The sequence below is a fragment of the Schistocerca cancellata genome, chromosome 1 (genome assembly GCF_023864275.1).
Source record: "Schistocerca cancellata isolate TAMUIC-IGC-003103 chromosome 1, iqSchCanc2.1, whole genome shotgun sequence".
Classification (NCBI taxonomy): Eukaryota; Metazoa; Arthropoda; class Insecta; order Orthoptera; family Acrididae; genus Schistocerca; species Schistocerca cancellata.
In genome coordinates this window covers 312,512,525-312,527,573 of record NC_064626.1, presented here as the reverse complement: position 1 = coordinate 312,527,573, position 15,049 = coordinate 312,512,525, and the positions used below count along the sequence as shown (strand labels likewise).

The 15,049-nt window shown below is 39.2% G+C and overlaps 1 protein-coding gene across 1 annotated transcript in view; it reads left to right on the top strand.

Annotated features, from left to right (window-relative positions):
* Window positions 1-205: 205 nt before the first annotated feature.
* LOC126172791 (uncharacterized) overlaps window positions 206-15,049 on the top strand; it is a 107,930-nt gene continuing 93,086 nt past the window's right edge. Inside the window, exon 1 of the mRNA XM_049920908.1 lies at window positions 206-339. The gene's annotated coding sequence lies outside the window, so the exon portion shown is untranslated. The remainder of the gene's footprint in view (window positions 340-15,049) is intronic.

The following is a 15,049-nucleotide window of genomic DNA, read 5'->3' as shown; positions in this document are numbered from 1 at the left end:
ATTATTCCGAGGTAGACGGTACAGTAAAATGTTTCACCACAAGTAACAACCTCGCAGCACTAAACAATTCTGAAGTTACGCGGCAGGAAGCTATCGGAGCCACGGCTGTTTTCTAGGAAGAAATCCCTGTGGGCCCAGATGCAGCTGCAGGAAAATTGTCAGCGTTTCGGGGAGTTGGACGCAAATGCTGGCGGCTGCAGCGACCGCCAGGCGCCGTACCGCAGCTGGAGGCTGGGCTCGTGACTCACAGCGACCCAGCTGAGGGGCAGCGAAGTGGCCGCACACAGTCGCAGACCGGCGGCAGTCTCCATCACAGCTGCAGTAGCGACGCGGACCAAGGTAACGCTCATCTTCTCTACTAACGTCTCACCCGACAACGAGATATTCTCTGTGAAATCCAGCAACATTGTTGGTAGGTCGTCAGATAGGATCAGTTGTTGTCTTTGAAGCTACAAGAGCAACGTGCAAGTGCACGCGCGAATGTATTCGTCCCGCTTTCTACCACACCTCTGTGTTTGCCGTCAACCATATTGTCACTCTCACATGAAATGGTTGTTAGGATCTGAACACGATAGCGAAAAGACGTTCAATATCGTCCCATGTCAAAAATTTTATTTCGCGATATTTTGATCTGCCGCACCCTGAGCTCTATATATATAAAGCGAAGGACAGGTTGCGTCGGGATTGAATCTATAAACTGACTCGTATCACACCATTTCGATAAGAAAATCGTTCAAATTATGTGTGAAACATGTACGTAAGTAGGTTACATCTCAATTCAAACTCACAAATCTCGTAAATCTATGTTGATCGCAATTTTTTTAACTGCTCTCAGCTATTCAGTGTCACCGAAAGTAAATTTTGAGCATTTTCAGCTGTCGTGAGTTTGATATATTAAGTTCGCACTGCTTATTTTTGTTTACGTCATCGGAACTCAAGGAATGTAAACATAACTTTCTTCTAATGATGCTAAACACGAACAAGTAGCCTTTGTGCGTTCTTTAAACGTTTTTATGGCTCCGTAACTCAATCGGTTACAACGGAACCCATATAGGATCACATGTTGTCGGTCTGCCTGTCAGACTGTTAAGCCCTTTTCTCTCTTTCCAAGCATGTATCCCGACTTGCGGGGTCTGCTGTTATGATTAACCGGATTTGGCGTGTTAATTTTTTAAGGGGTGGCCGGATGCTATTCCTGTCGCCATCCGAGTGTTAAGCCCTATTTCTCGGGAACTAGTAGAGGTATCAAGTTGAAATTTATGTTACATACTGACGTCTACGGTGCCTTGGCGGCGTGAAAAATTTTACTTTCCGCGTCAATGCACTCAGACGTTACGACCACTTACGTCACATATTTTTATACTTATAAACTCATTCATAAAAACCTGTAGTGGAGCTATGCACGTTCTTAAGTTTTTAGGTAACCGTAAGAGGGCAAGTTCTACCGGCACTTGTCAGATTTTTTTTTTTTTCGTCTGTTCCATCAGCCAATCTGAAAATTATGCCGATCAACAATATTTTCCCGTTATGAAAACAGTGAAGCACAACATTTTTTCAGTCAACTGTGGTTTACTTACACTCTCTGCACTATCCAGTCCTGTATAATGTGCTTCTTCGTGACCTGATAATGCAATTCACTTACGTGCAAGATTTCGAATTATATTTATCCCTGTGAGTGTTTAGTGGAATATAGGGCAATAGCTCTATGAGAACTACATTGACGCAAAAAAATCGCAACACTAAACACTAATTGACGTAGAGTGATGTAATTACTTTAGGTAACGTATTTAAGAGGTTACCATTCCAAGGTCACAGGTTAATGTAAGCGGGAGAGAAGCCATTGTAAAGGTAAAATACTGGTACCTTAACAACCGGCGTAACCGCCAGAATGTTGAATGCAAGCACGCAAATGTGCATAAATTGTGTTGTACAGGTGCGGATGTCAGATGCCTGCTGAACTTGGTCGGCCAACAAAGGGACGGTTAATTCTGTTTGTCGATGACTCCGGAGTTGTCGTCCGATGATGTCCCGTATGTGCTCGATTGCAGACAGATCTGCTGATCGAGTAGGCCTAGGCAATATGTCGACACTTTGTAGAGATTGTTGGGTTACAACAGCGGCGTGCAACCCAAAAAATACCCCCTGAAGTGCTGCTCACGAATGGCATCACAACAAGTAGAATCACCAGACTGACGTACAAATTTGCAGTCAGTGTCCTGCTGTTATAAGAAATAGCACCTCAGTCCATAACTCCAGGTGTTGGTTCAATGTGTCTAGCACGCAGACAGGTTGATTTCTGGCACCCAACTGGCCTTCTTGCAAACAACACGCCCATCATTGGCACCGAGGCGGAACCAGCTTTCGTCGGAAAACACAACAGACCTCCACGCCGCACTCCGAAGAACTCTCGCTTGACACCATTGGAGTCGCAAATGGCGGTGGTTTGGGGTCAGTGAAAAGCCCGCTACAAGGCGTCTGACTCGGAGCTATCCTTGAAGTAACCCATTTCTAAAAGTTCGCTGTGTCACTGTGCTGCCATCTGTTGCTAACATTGCTGCTGTAGATGCGGTACGATGCGACAGACCCACACGCCCAGCACAATGGTTTTCGCTCTTGGTAGTGCCACGTGGCCGTCTGGAATCCAGTCTGCTTGCGACTGTACGTTTTCGTGACCTTCCGGCCTAGCAATCATGCACAGTGGCTACATTCCTGTCAAGTCTTTCTGTAGTATCGCATAAGGAAACATCCAGCTTCTCGTAGCCCTATTGATCGACTTCTTTCAAACTTAGTGAGATGTTGATCATGGCGTGCCGGTCGCAGTGGTCGAGCGGTTCTAGGCGCTTGAGTCTGAAACCGCGCGGCCCCTACGGTCACAGGTTCGAATCCTGCCTCGGACATTGATGTGTGTGATGTCCTTATGTTAGTTAGGTTTACGAAGTTCTAAGTCCTAAGGGACTGATGATCTCAGATGTTAAGTCCCATAGTGCTCAGAGCCATTTGATTTGATAATGGCGTCTTCGTCACCTTAAGGCATTCTTGACTAATAAGAAGTCACCAGGTACAATTTCTAAGGTAACTAACGCTCACGACCGCTACAGCGTGTATTTAAAGCAAACCTGATTTGCATTGTAACGGTCTTTTAAATTAAGAAATCGTTTGGACACTCAGTAAAATTATTCTGCTTTGTATGGAATACACTGAACGATGGCGAATGCGTACAAATATTTATTTTGACTTACCTCTGAAGCAGCAACAGTGGAACGCGATATATTCTGGTCTCTAACGAAAAAAAATAACATGCTAGGTACAGGCTCAGCTGTTGCAATGCTGGCCATAATACTTTGAAATGTACATGAAACTCTTTTTGCTGATAAATGAAAATTTTTAAGAAAAATCCCACTTCTTTGAAAAAACATGTGATTGTGTCGAGTTATTAACACTCAGTTTTTTAAAAAAAAGTTATATTGCAAGTTAAGTTTGTCTTCTCGAAAACATCTGACAATTGAAGTTACATTAGTCAGAAAAATAAATCATATTTCCTAAATGTTTACGAACAATGGGATTTGTACAGCAAGTATTACCTAACCTCATTAAACCAGCACAAATGCAAATCAGCAAATTACATATAGTTCTGCTAATAAATCTTAGAAACATTATAAAAGTGAAATATCTAATTAGCCTTTTTACTCAACAATTACAAATTATCAGCCAACTCATCTATACTAACGCGCTGGCAAAACGAAAATCATAGTTATTTAACACATTTACCTTGCTTGTGAAAAGACTTCTGCTTACACGCTCTCATAGTTCCTACATTAATCTGACACCAGGTGGCTTCACAAAGCAAACCTCAAAAACTGCCTACACCATCCTCTTCCATTCACAGACAGCTACCTACAGACAGCTACCTGTGCGCCAAGCGCTCTCTTACCCCAACACTACAATCTCAGACCAGAAACAGTATCTTTGGCTCTGCGGTCGTACACAGTCAGCGATCCGCTTTATAAAGCCTGTCAGAGACATACATCGTTCATGAAATACTAGTTTCATTTTAATTTACATTGTCGTATTCGGGTGCCACAAGTACAAGTGTACCCCAGTAGACTCCTTTCACAACCCTCCAGCGGGGTTTAACAAATTTGATACATATTTGAAAGTACCCTGTACAACAAATGTGTGGTAAATTTATCTCATTACTGATAAATAGAAATCTTGAGTAGTGTAAGACCATTACGGTGTAGTCCTAAGGATCATTACAAAGTAACAATGATTGTACAAAAATGTAACTGTATAACATAAGTAAACGTGAAAGAATTAGTAGTGCTCACGTGCAGTAGTATTAATCATAATCTGGTTATATTATGAGTAAATTGTCTCGTAAGCAAGGTTGCTGACAATTAAATCATATAAAGCGATGTCAGTATACAATCCTAATCGTGAAGATAATGGTATAAGATTGGACAAGGGAAAGGGAGAGTTATGACTGAAACCTACAAGCATATTGAAGTGACTGCGTCATAAATTCTATTTTTTTGTATTGTTCAGGTTCAACAAATGAGTAGTGATAAATGTGGATTGCGTTCAACGTACGAAGACAACCGAACTCCATATTATTTGCTTCAGTTATGTGCAGAGATACAATAGGTACTCGGCAACAAATTACTAACAGCCGTTGTTGTCGATTATCATAGTGTCAGTAATGTGATGATTTGTATCATCACTGGTCCTCATAGTGCAGATTCTTCTGAGATACAAAAAACATATACAGTCACTAATACCACTAATAAATTGCTCCAATACCATGAACAGAGGTAAGAGACAGGATAATAGAAGGTATGAAAAGGTAACAAAGATAAGGTAGTGGAACATGGCCATTTCTACCTATTTCAACATCGAGTAATCTATCTGATCAGAGAAAGTTCAGTATCCTAATTAAATTGTAGACTGGATGACACAACAGCGCGTTACATCAGAGTGAATAGGCAAAATTGGAAGTGAACTCTGAATAAGCCAACATCAATAAGTGTGGCATCAGGCTGCCAATTATGCACTAGAATAACCTAACATGACAGAGAACATCACTGATCCATAACATTATACTGTGGCTCTAAGTGGCCTTGTACATGCAATAACGTGACATAATTACTTAAGAAAACCTAATATCAAATCAAGACTGGAATGGCTCCAGGTGACATTGGTATACATGCAAATTTTAATATTTAAAACAATTGTATAGAAAGTATCAACCAGAGGCTCAAAGTTGCCTTCCTACAAACATAAATGTTGATCTTAGTAGCTATAAAATGTGACAGAAATCATCTTTGTGGCTCAAAGTGGTCAAGTTTTAAAATGTAATAAATGCTGACCTTAACAGCTGACATGTGACAGAAATATTCTTTGTAGCACACAATGGCCTAGTTTAACATGAAATAAATGCTGGCCTTAGTAGCTAAAATGCTTGAGGCTCCAAGCGACCTGGTTTTTCATGAGATAAACATCAAAGCTGAGAAAGTATCATAAACTATTATTTACTTATAACTGTATATGGCGCTCAGAAGCCTATGCAAAATTCATAATGGGACTATGTAGCTCGATATGGCTTTAAGAAGAACAAAGTGCATAAATACCAGTATTATAAAAGAGTACGTTTTTGTAAGTACATATTAGACAAATAGCATCATAAAATCAAAGTATGCCATTGTATGAGTAAAGGCACAACATTTATAGGTTGTATAGCACCTTTGGGGTTTCATAAAACTATCTATTAAATGATCTACATCTCTAAAAATGTGCATATCTACATTTGATAAGGACAGTACACTTTATCTGCAAAGAAATTATTAACAGTCAATTGTCATTCATTGTAAGTCAAGAACTGCTATGGCCAAAGCAAAGAAAAATGTGATTATAGTATATGCAAGCTTACTGAGTAGATAAATGTAACACGTCACAGTAAATCATGAGATAAATATGCAAAGATGAGGGTGAACTGCAGAAATATTGGAAACTGGAAATGTGATTATTAACCTGAAAAATGCAGTCATGCATGCTTACATAAGAAGGCAGTATCATATCCAACCTCATAAGGAATGGTGAAAAGATGTTTTTAGCTGTAAAGCTTCTGTGACAGTCTTCCACAAACATCTCCAATCATGTGTCACAAGGTAAGATAGATATTCCTAGAAAGGACGAAACATACACAAAATAAATATTAACATCATACAGTATCATTATAGAAGAATCATCAATATACCAATATAATCCTCATTACGGTAGTGCAGCTCAGGGCATTAACAGTCAATAGACATCAACGGTCCACCATTATTCCAAAAAGCTGGTGCACCTCAGGTCATGAACAATCATTAAATATTGCAATAATACTCTTATACCTAACACAAAATGCAGAGAAAAAATAGCCTTAATCCTACACCTTTGTAGACAATCTGCCCAATTTACCTGGTACCGCTACATTGACGGCAAAATATTTACAAAAGCCTGCCAGGAACAATGTGAGAAGTGTCAGTGGTGTTTGGTATTCCATATAAGTTGGCCGGCCGTGGTGGCCGAGCGGTTAAAGGCGCTACAGTCTGGAACCGCGCGGCCGCTACTGTCGCAGTTTCGAATCCTGCCACGGACATGGATGTGTGTGATGTCCTTAGGTTAGTTAGGTTTAAGTAGTTCTAAGTTCTAGGGGACTGATGACCTTAGAAGTTAAGTCCCATAGTGCTCAGAGCCATTTGAACCATATAAGTTGTTTATGTCATGCTTTCGCTGTAATGCATTTCCCACACACCTTTACGGGTAGCACATTTCACATTTTCATGTGTTTCTATTTATGAGCATAATGGCTTGTTCGGATACAATGAGACTTTGGTACATTGGTTGTGCAAAATATACGAAACAGATGAGTGTATGCAATGGACAAGACTTACATGGTACATTGATTTCTTAAATTTAAATAGGTGAAAACAAGTAAACTATTGATATCATCAAGTGCAAGAGATATATAGCAAATTAGAGTTCAAGACTGGAGATAAATGACACATGACAATATTATAAAATACAAAGAGAGACTTACCTAAGAAAAAATGTAATAGTAATTCATCACTCAATAGCGTAAATTTCAGTAATAATACTATAGGATGTGCAATAATGGCAAACAGGAGTAGCACAGCATCATAAAAAATAGCACGTTATATGGTATCAGCAAAGACAAAATAGCATCAGAAATAAACGAATATAAGATTTATAGAGGCTGTGTACAAAAAGGACATAAATTCTTATTACGAAAAAAAATGCTTGAGCTATAGTTTGTAGTAGTCAGACCACCCAAGGGATGTGATCCAATTGACACATGTCAAAATAAATGGTGTCGCTTTCAATTGTTGCTTTCAAGCACATGTGTATGGATACAGAGAAATGTGCAAGGCGTAAACTTACGGTAAGAGAACCGACCTGCGAGATTCTCCCTACCGGGCACGTCGCCGCCTAATAAAATGCTGAATAACCAAGGAAACGTGAAAACAATATACTTATATAATTTGTGTAAGCATGGGGTATGTGTCAATTAAAAGGTCTGGTGTGCTTTATAGTTATGTGGATTCGCATGTAGAACTAAAAATAAGCACAAACTGAGATTAACTGGTATTGCAAATAACGACTTGTGCAAGACAAATGCCAAATATCGTAGTTCCTCAAAAGTACCAAAATATTTTATATACCAGGCTGAAAGGCGGAAAATAAATAGTTGTGGTATGTGATCATCAAAATTCTATCTAGCATCGTGAAATGAACCAATGCAAAAGTTATTCTATAAGGTGCTTGACGTTGCTGACGTGATGATTGCCTCGCGATTTTCTCGTCCGTAAAGTTTCAATATGAATCACATTGGTATGGGGAAGGTTACGTATCTTAAAAGGTCCAGAACATAAAAGTTCAAATTTACTGCAACGACGTTTTCCTCTATTGGATAGGTAGTGAGTGCGCACCAACACTTTTTGTCCTATGCGAAATTCCTGGAGGTTACTTACCAGTTTTTGTTGACGTTTTCGGCGCTATGCTGCATGGTTTATGTTGTTAACTGCATTGTCTATAATTTCATAGTGACGTAATCTTTTTGTAGTACGAAAAAAAAAGAAATTAACGAATTTTGTTAAGTGGATCCGTATTTTTCGACACAGGATACGATGAAAGCATGGTGGAGACATTTAGTATGGAATTGATGACGTCCTTGCTTGCGAGAAGACTTTTGCTTACATTTTGCTCGTAATTCCTACATTAATATGACACTTGGTGACTCCACAAAGCACACCACAAAAAGTGCCTACACCATCCTCTTTCGCTACCAGAGAGCTACCTACAACTGTGCTCCAACACTACAGTCGCAGACCAGGAACCGTATCTTTGGCTCTGCTGTCGTGTACAGCCAGTGATCCGCTTCATAAAGCCTGTCAGAGACAGACATCGTTTGTAACATACTAGTTTCATTTTAATTTACATTAATATTATTGTCGTATTCGGGTGCTACATACAAGTGTGTCCCAGTGGACTCCTTTCAGCTTCATCGTACAACTCCTTCTTGGTGTTTTGCCTTTTTTGTCCATCAGTGTAAGTCGATAGCAGTAAATCTGTGGGTGGGACTGAAGGCGAAATTATATAAACAAATTTTGTACTAATTTATGTCAAAATTTGTCACAAATTACACTAATGGGTTTTACAAATTCTGAGTACTATTACGTATGAGGACTGGAGCGGGATCGCTTGGGTTTTCCAACGGATAACATCAGTGGTGGCACCCGAGGTCAAAGGTTATCAGCAGTGCCCGCTCTTGCGCGCCGACCGCACAAACAGACCGCGTGTTTGACCTCCAGTCACCCCATTTACTGTACAAGACCCAATTGTTGTCACAAAGTGATAATACTCTGATTTTTCAGTAATTTTCAGACTCTGTTCATCGTAGAAAGCTTCCTACAAGTGTCCCAGTGATTTCTGTTAAGAGCATATGTGACTATATTTACATCACATGTTTCTTACACAGGCTCTAGGGAGGGAAGAGTTTACTGAAGGCATTTGCGTATAAAGTCAATTGTATAAATCGAAATTCGGTAAGTCGAATTTCTCGATAAATCAAGTAGTTATACTGTACCTCGGAAAAATGCCCACAGATTACATAAGTCTAACTCAATGGCTCTCTAATACTCGGTAATTCTAATCGCTTCGTCAGTTCTTTCGGTAACTATTTCGTTATTTAACTCCTCGTGACATTACTCTGTTTACTCATAGGTGCATAAAAAACTAGATCTCGTAAATCAGCTGTAAAAATGATAACTGCACCTGGTTGACTGTCACAGAAAAATAGCAAGTTGTCGAATAAGTAAATAAAAGGATGTAGTGACTGTTATCGTGATTCCGTCGTCCACGTTGTTGAAACAGGAAGATAGGATTGAAGAAAAAAAGTGCCGCATGGAGGAAGATAGCCAACCAGGCATGCTGAGTTTTCGTTTCTTGAAGAATTCTTCGCCACTGCTGAGGGATGGATTACTAGATTCTTTTGAAAATCGTTTTTAACTGTTCAGTGCCGATAAAAGGGGATTTCGTTGTCGAGTGTCTTCGCTACCAAACATGGAATTATAAAGAAGAAAACTCTCATGGGAGAGAACATAGCAAAGAAAGGCTAACGTGAAAATGGATGATTCTCAGAAACTAAAACAACATTGATAGCGAAGACTAGTGGTCAACCGAGTGAGGTGGCGCAGTGGCTAGCACACTGGACTCGCCTTCGGGAGGACGATGGTTCAATCCCACGTCTGGCCATCCTGATTTGGGTTTTCCGTGATTTCCCTAAGTCGCTCCAGGTAAATGCCAGGATGGTTCCATTGAAAGGGCACGGCCGACTTCCTTCCCCATCCTTCCCTAATCCGATGAGACCGATGACCTCGTAGTTTGGTCTCTTCCCCCAAAACAACCCAACCAACTAATGGCCACAGATGTTTCAAGGGTATCGAATCATTTCTTACAAAAAGTCCTGGATGACAACAGCATAATTCAACGAGTGCCTGTTTAGCCTCTGCAACGCATGAAACAAGTTGCTAGACGGTTGCTCATTTCAAAGTAATCCACTACTTCTGGATACCGATAATTTCATTTTTTGCTTTCGAGGACCCTCTCGAAATTACAGCCGCTTGACCAAGGAATAAATTCAAAATTTACAACTCTGAACCGAGAAGAAGTGCGATGGTTGTGTTGGACAGCACTGAGAATTCAGGAGGCAATCTTTTATGTATTAGAAAAACAAATTGCTGACAAAAATGGAGCATATGACGAAAACGAATCACAGTAGCTGTATTATCTGCCGTAATAGTAATCCACTATAAGATACTTGTTGATTTGGGATAATGGACCAAACGGCGAGATCATCAATTCCATCGGATTAGGGAAGAACGGGGAATGAAGTCGGCCGAGCTCTGTCAAGCGAACCATAGCAGCATTTTGCCTGAAACGGTTTAGAAAAATCACGGAAAACCTAAATCAGGACAGCCGGACGTTGGTTTGAACCGTCGTCCTCCTGAATGCGAGTCTAGTGTGCTAACCACTGCTCCATCTCGCTCGGCCATAATAAGATTTGACAACGGCGAAGGAAACAGAAGGTGCGACCTAGCTCGCTCTTCGTGGGGTTGTTGCAAGTTTCCCGTAGACAACTGACAGTTATTCTGATATAGGTGTAGTGCAAAGCATTTTGAACCTAACAAATTTCGGTTCGGACTGACAATGATACTCGAACCTATACAGTGTACTACTAATTCGGCAGGCTAGAGCCGTTCTGGAAATTGTCCCCTGAAAATCCCTTACGTTCTATTTGAAACATCGTATACAACATTTACCGATCCTCATCCTGCACATGCGATTGTAAATCTTGAACACTTCAGCTACGTAAATTCGAACGAAACTTCCTTCCTGTATTTTCCTCTGAATGCTTCTTCTCATCGCACAATCACTTCTTACCTTTTTTGCCAGTTTCCAACACCACTGTTATCTTCTAAAGATTCTTCCTTCGTCCCCTCGCGAAGCTACGTACTTGCTCACTCTCACCCAAATTACTCTTTGCTTTCTACTTACTTAAAAATCGCTTGGGGTCTCGAATCGAGAAACTCGGATTGTCAGTACGACAAGGTTCAGCGAATGCCCACCTCTCAAGGAACTTGACCCCGATAGATCTGCTACCTACCCCGTCATCGTGGTTGTTTATTTGGGTCATGAACAACCTCACTCGAAATTATCATCTTTAAATGAATAAACGTATAAATGAATTTTCACTGACTGCCTCCGACTGAACATAAAAACAATTAATAATTTGGAAACAAGTCCTATCTTGGCACGCTTCAAACCGGAGAATAAAATCAACTGAAGCTGAATGTATTCCAGTACTCTACGTTATGTTGACAAAATGATGGCAGAATCAGTAATGATGATCGAGACAGCGTCAAAGCAGGTTGCTTGGTGGGACGTCAACAGAGTGTTCTGCGACAAGATTCTTCACAGCAAATTATCCGTAGTGTTGATAATGGTGGACTTCGTTCAAAGCCCAAAGCAACTGACTCAAGAATATCAACTTTTCTGACAGAAAATTGCAATGTTTGTTGGTTTTTACTTTCTTCTTAATCGAATAAGGAAGATGTGCTGAATACAAGGAAAAATATGTGGTCAACAATAAGCTAAGTTACCAGTGAAATGGAAAAACCTTCAACTCAGTGTTATTATCACATAAATGGCAATTCTATAGCATTTTCTTGTGTAAGCTGTTTTTTAATATATTTTCAGTATTATTTGTTTTTAAGAACCCAATGGACTGAGCATAAATCAAATGAACCCTGTGCAGATTCGTTTCTCCTCAAAACCATTGTTTAGATCAGTGGCTTCCAACCTGGAGAGAAGTACCTCCTGAGGGCACAATGAAATTTTATGATTTTGTCTCAGTCATTAAACTAAATTAATTTTAAAAGATCGTTACTATTATCATAATTTTGCAAGACTCTAATATTTACTACATAATTTATCAGTAATTACTTTTTGTTAAATACTATCATTGAGGAGTGACACAATGCGGTATAGGTTACATCTTGTAAACTGAATATATGAACAACATCTTTGTCACACAGTCCACACATCACACATGTACTTTGTACGGTAAGACATATACATTACACATGCTAAATATACCATAAAATTTCTCTTCAGAGTTGTAAATAATTTCTATTATCTATCAGAAATGGCTTCATCACTTATATTGAAACAGATAAACGATCTAATTGACAGTACAGGATAACTGTAACTGCATAATGGCTACTATAGCGCTCCACACAGGATTATTATTATTGTGTTCTCACTATTATTATTTATCGTTATTACTGGCAGTGGTCAAACACAAAGCACTGACGGCCTGAAATCTTCCAGTCCCTGTCAGTCAGAAGTATAATCGTCAGAAATAAGCTGTACCAATCGTCTCACTGACTTCTTGGTTTAATGAAACACCTACAAAACAAAATGTATCATTTTAAAAGTAAAAATCTTTTCATTGTACAATTTAATTAAGTTCAAATGTTAATTATAGTAATGCGAAGAGTATAGAGGGGTACTAGCTAATATTTGATTGCACTCAGGGGTAATGATCTCAGACCCTACTGGCTTATATTAAAGGCATAACAACGAAAATTAACATATTTTACCAAAAACCCGCAAATGTTATACACTTATTACAAAAGTCTATCTAAATACATCCGACTTCAAAGCTTCTTTTGATCTAGCTCTTAATGCAATACGCTGATTAAGAACTTTCTTCTAAGAATTTTATAACTGTATCTCGCTAGATGACGTCATATCATCGACGTAAACATTGTGTGCTAAATTTCAATAGCATTTGCAGACCCCCATCCTTAATTTTGAGTACGAACTTGACACATCTTTGCCTAAATTGGCGTTGTTTATTTAAAATAACGCCTTTTCTTCACTATCTACACATATCTATAACATACGTTATATAAAATAAAGCGATGACTGGGAAAACTTGCTGATGGAGTTTCATGTAATGTCATACATACTTACACTGCCTTGTCTACAAATTGCAGTATTGATATCCCGGTTTCCATAATATACACAGAAGAATGTGGACTGAATGAAACATTTTACTGTTAAAGGAGCTACATAGGGGGAAAATAATAATAATAATAATACACCCCGTGGAGGCCCGGGAAAAGAATAGGTCTCCGGTATGTTCTGCCAGTCGTAACAGGCAACGAAAAGAACAAATCACTAATAGGGCTAACCCCCCCTTTAGTGTGATTACTTGGTTCAGGACAGAACTAGAGAAGCCTCGGACAAGCGCCGTCATGGTCAGGGACGACGCTTGAACCCTATGCCCGCCCACAATGGTAACGACACTGCTAGCCAACTGGAAAATGATTTAAATCCAAATAGAGGTGTTTTGCAGGATATGCTTCCTGCAACCACCCTAGAAGGAAAACAAAGACAGAGGATGAGATGGTCAGATGAAGTTAATCGACACCTCATGTTCTGTTATTACCAAGCAACAAACCTAGGAACCAACACAACTGGATACAGATCACAAGTATACACAACATTTATTACCAGATACCCAGAATTAAAATTTTTAACAGAACAACGACTAGCTGATCAGATCCGTGTAATAATAAAAAATAGCAGGATACCCCAGTCAGAATTAGAAAATATCAAACAACAAGTACAACAAATAACAAATACTGGAACAAAATAATGTGCAATCACAAGAAGAAGAAAATACAGTAATGGACTCAAACATCCCAGAGCAAAGAAAGAAAGACCAACACGCATCAATTAAACAATCAGAGGAAAACGAAATCTTAAGACAGCCACCAGAACAAGCACAAATAGAACACAAAGTGACACACATGTTAGATATAGAAGAGAAATTTCAGCTGACATATATAGAATACAAAGACACAAATACAGACATTAGACCATTCTTGCATAGACCGCCAAATAACCCACAAGTCGAAACAACAATAAAAACTATCAACACAATCATACACAACAAAATAAATAAAAACACAACAATGGAAGAGTTACAACTACTGGTTTATATAGGAGCACTCACTACACTAAATATACACACTAGGCAGAGATCAGAACCAACCAACACGCAGAAGAAACCCACAAAACCAGCATGGCAACACAGGCTACAGATCAGAATAGAAAAACTGAGAAAAGACATCGGACAGCTAACACAATTTATAAGAAATGAAATGTCAGAAAAAACGAAAAAGGTTAGGTAAAATCTCACAACAAGAAGCGATAGAGCAATTAGATGAAAAGAAGCAGAAATTACAAGCATTGGCCAAACGACTTAGAAGATACAAAAAAAGTGAAAATAGAAGGAAACAAAACCAAACATTCAACACAAACCAAAAGAAATTTTACCAGACAATAGATAACACACACATTAAAGTAGACAATCCACCAAGCATAACAGACATGGAACACTTCTGGAGCAACATATGGTCAAACCCGGTACAACATAACAGGCATGCGCGGTGGATACAAGCAGAAACAGACACATACAAGATGATACTGCGGATGCCTGAAGTGATAATTTTTCAACATGAAGTCACCCAAGCAATTAATTCTACTCACAATTGGAAAACCCCTGCAAAAGATAAAATACCAAATTTTTTGGGTAAAGAAGTTCACCTCAACACATTCACATCTAACTAAATTATTTAACAGTTACATTGCAGACACATACACATTCCCTGATACACTTACACATGGAATAACTTATCTGAAACCTAAAGATCAAGCAGACACAGCAAACCCAGCTAAATATCGCCCCATAACATGCCTACCAACAATATACAAAATATTAACTTCAGTCATTACACAGAAATTAATAACACATACAACACAGAACAAAATTATAAATGAAGAACAAAAAGGCTGTTGCAAAGGAGCACGAAGATGTAAAGAGCAACTGATAATAGATGCAGAGGTGACATATCAA